Genomic DNA, 4,249 nt, shown 5'->3' with positions numbered 1-4,249 from the left:
TGCTCAGAGCCATTTGAACCATTTTGTTATTCAAATAGTTAACCGAGACGAAAATTTAATAGTCATGGGGGACTGGAATTCGATAGTAGGAAAAGGAAGAGAAAGAAAAATAGTAGCTGAATATGGACTGGGGTAAGGAATAAAACAGGAAGCCGCCTAGTAGAATTTTGCACAGAGCACAACTCAGTCATAGCTAACACTTGGTTTAAGAATAATGAAAGAAGCGCTTAAACGTGCAAGAGGCCTGCAGACACTGGAAGGTTTCAGATAGATTACATAGTGGTAATACAGAGACTTAGGAACCAGGTTTTAAATTGTAAGACATTTCCAGGGGTAGATGTGGACTCTGACCTCAATTTGTTGGTTATGAACTGTAGATTAAAGCTGAAGAATCTGCAAAAGGATGGGAATGTAAGGAGATGGGTCCTGGATAAACCGAAAGAAGCAGAAGTTGTAGAGAATTTCAGATAGAGCATTACGGAACGATATACAAGAGCAGGGGAAAGAAATACAGTAGAATAAGAATGGGTAGCTTTGAGAGTTGAAGTAGCGAAGTGTGACGGTACGTCACATAAATGGGCATTTGGAGAAAGGGAAAGGAAGTTTTTGTTATGAGACGTGTGAATTATAAATTATTTCAAGACTGTGCACGTGTGGGCAATGTATAACAAATAATAAAGAACGTAAGTTATTATGATCAAAACACAAATATCGATGTAATTAACAAAACACAGTGTTTTTGGTATAATCTCTGTGTAACAGAGGCCATGAAGATCAGAGACAATGCTTTGATTGAACTATCTCTCCTGTTTTGTTTCGTCTAGCGGTAGGCCGCCATTGTAGTGCTGTCTGACAATTAACGTAAGTTTTATCTGTATTTTTCAAACATATAATAGAAATTGTTATTAGAAAGTGTGTATGATTGCCTTAGTTGTCACCTCACATGATCGCAACCATTAATTATAATTAACAAAATTTTTACAGGACTTCGTAGTGCAGGGAGCTAATCTCCCCTAGCAGGATTTGGTCAGCCATTACGCTGACGATTCATGTTATTAAATGTAAATGCGAGAGACTTCTCAATTTTGATCTTTCATTAATTTCGAAGTTAAAATTAATTTCAGTTACCAAAATTCACAGCACTGAATGAGTTCAGTCTGTTTCATTTTGGCCGCCAAACGGCAGACGAGATTCTCTCCAGTTTTGCCTTGCGAATAATGAACAAGAAATATTGAAAATCATTACATTCCGCAGATTCTCAGTTAATCTTTATGTAATTTGGTACATAAATAACCAGTAGCCCCTGAGATCCATATTAATAATTACAGTTTGCGTAAGAATACGCATATTTCCTTTTCTAAATAGCAGCGCTCACGTAAACTATTTATTAGAAGGCGGTGAGTCGCGAGCTGTGTTTAAAAAACATTATATCGTACGCACTTCGCGGCAGCCGATGTCCGTACGAGTGTTATCGCGGTATAAGTTAATTAAAAGTCTCATGCTAGCCCACAATACTTAAAGCCACCCCAACCAAAATCATAAAATATGTAATTATAAAAATAAAAATATACACTTATACCGTGATAGAAGGCAGCAGAGGCTGAAATAGGTAAAAAGACGAGGGCTAGTTGAAATCTTTGAGTAACAGCAGAGATGTTGAATTTCATTGCTGAAAGGAGAAAATATAAAAATACAGCAAATGAAGCAAGCCAACGGCCTTGCCGCAGTGGTAACACCGGTTCCCGTCAGATCACCGAAGTTAAGCGCTGTCGGGCTGGGCTAGCACTTGGATGGGTGACCATCCGGTCTGCCGAGCACTATTGGCATGCGGAGTGCACTCAGCCTTTGTGATGCAAACTGAGGAGCTGCTTGATCGAGAAGTAGCGGCTCCGGTCTCGGAAACTGACATACGGCCGGGAGAGCGGTGTGCTGACCACATGCCCCTCCATATCCTCATCCAGTGACGCCTGTCGGCAGAGGATGACACGGCGGTCGGTCGGTACCGTTGGGCCTTCATGGCCTGTTCGAGCGGATTGTCTCTTATCCTTGTTTACGAGAATTTGCGTGACTGTGTGACGGCAAAAATGTTGAGGGCTGTACTTAACATTGCCCACATCTCGTGGTCGTGCGGTAGCGTTCTCGCTTCCCACGCCCGGGTTCCCGGGTTCGATTCCCGGCGGGGTAAGGGATTTTCTCTGCCTCGTGATGGCTGGGTGTTGTGTGCTGTCCTTAGGTTAGTTAGGTTTAAGTAGTTCTAAGTTCTAGGGGACTGATGACCACAGATGTTAAGTCCCATAGTGCTCAGAGCCATTTGAACCATTTTTTGTACTTAACATTGTTTACATGCGCCAATAAAATTAATTTCATACTTTACTGAAACATAGATTAATTTGTGAGATTGTTGAATAAGGCGTCAGCACCCAGCCGAGACACAAGCAGCCACAGATGATTAATCGATTTTGTGACATTTCAGGAGTTCCTATCCAGGAGCGAATTGTATAGTTCCATCTGTGTGCTTTAGTAGTTAAGTTTCTTGAGTTTTTGCGTGTTAATTTAGCGTTTAATAGACATAGTTATCGTGTTTACGTTTGTGTCGGAAAGTAAACAGATTTTGTGACATATTACAGGTTCCTAACCAGGAGATAATTGTTTAGTCTCACCTGAGTGCTTTGCTAGTATAGCTTTTGAATCTCTTCGTGTTAGTCTAATGAAGGGCAGCACTTTTTGTATTATCGAGAAATTGGGGAGATTGTGTCACTGAAATGATACAAGATTTAGTGAGGACATCATTAAGAGAAAGGCGTTTCTCGTTGCGGTGGGAGCTTCTCACGAGATTTCAAGCACCAATTTTTTTCTCCATATGCGAAAATATTTTGTCGGCGCCCAAATGCGTTGGGAGAAACGCTCATCATAACTAAATAAGGGAAATCAGAGCTCACACGGGAGGATATGGGTGTTAGATTTTTTCTGCGCGCTTTTCAAGAGCGGAATAATAGAGAATTATTTTGAATATAATTCGATGAATCCTGTGCCAGAGGCGGAAGTGTGATTTGCAGTGTATCCATGTAGATGTAGATGTTGCAATTCATTATTTAAAAAGTTTGCCGACGGAAATCTCAATATCATAAGCTGAAACGTTTAGGTCCTTTTAAATTTGTATTTTTGGGAGGTTTCCCAGTGATGTGTCGTTAGCTCGCCAGTAAGTAAACAGTGGAAGGTCATGTTAAGTGCATTCTGTTTGTAGGTAAACAATGTTAAGTACCCATTTACACACTTTTGACAATAAAATTTTGGATGAAATTTACAATTTTAAAAATATGTCGTCACTCTAGAAATGTTTGAAGATAATGACTAACCTGGATAAAAAAATCATAATGAATGTACTTGAAATATCTTTTATACGGAATTTTATTGACGCTGTACTGCTGTATTTCTCAAAACGGCCAGCTTGTCCCTTACCAATGTTTACGGCCGAGGTCTTCATCTGATTTTTAATTTATCGGAGTTTTGTTCACTACGTCGTACAAATTAATGAATACAATCTGAGTAAAGTGAGGAACGTGTGAGATGAGGTATTGTCGGAAGTGAGTTGGGGCTTGGGTGTTAAGAATAACTCTGCTAACAGTTGGTGAAATTGCTGTTTATTAAAACACAAGCTGTTTCGCGTCCTAAAGCCACACCATCAGGTGCAGCAAGGTTAAAAAATTATAGGCATTCCCGTCGCTCCTAGTCAAAATTTACCATTTGAGTCTCTCTCCGTTGTTTGTGCTGGTCGCATCTACTTTGTCCTGCATCCAGCTGCTCTGCTGTCACACGGATGCACGCAAATTTTAAAGAATGGGGCACGTCTTACTTACCTTTCGCTCGTCATAGTATTGACGATATTAATTGAATAGTAAATTTTGATTAGGAGTGACGGGACTGCCTATGATCTTTTGGCGTTGGTGCACCTGATGATGCGGCTTTAGGCCGCGAAACCGCTTGTGTTTTAATAAAAAATCTTACCAACTTTTTCCTGACGCTGACATCATGCCTTTCAGCAGCTACGGTTGTCTGGAATACAAGAAATAGTCGGTTAGCTCAGTTGGTAGAACAGTTCTCTGCGAAAGACTGAGGTTCCGGGTTCGAGTCTCGGTCTAGAACACAGTTTTCATTTGCCAGGAACTTTCATGATGTGGGTAGTTTGCGCGCTGTGAGATGTGTTGCCGCGAGACACAGTTTCTGACTTTAATACTTATCTTGTTGTGTT

General features: G+C 40.6%; 1 pseudogene; it reads left to right on the top strand.

The window, feature by feature from the left end:
• The first annotated feature begins 1,708 nt into the window (after positions 1-1,708).
• LOC126104356 (5S ribosomal RNA) lies at positions 1,709-1,826 on the top strand (annotated as a pseudogene).
• Positions 1,827-4,249: the final 2,423 nt, after the last annotated feature.

Source organism: Schistocerca cancellata, chromosome 1 (genome assembly GCF_023864275.1).
Source record: "Schistocerca cancellata isolate TAMUIC-IGC-003103 chromosome 1, iqSchCanc2.1, whole genome shotgun sequence".
NCBI lineage: Eukaryota > Metazoa > Arthropoda > Insecta > Orthoptera > Acrididae > Schistocerca > Schistocerca cancellata.
The sequence above is the reverse complement of the archived record's forward strand: the minus strand, read 5'-3'. Positions and strand labels throughout refer to the sequence as shown.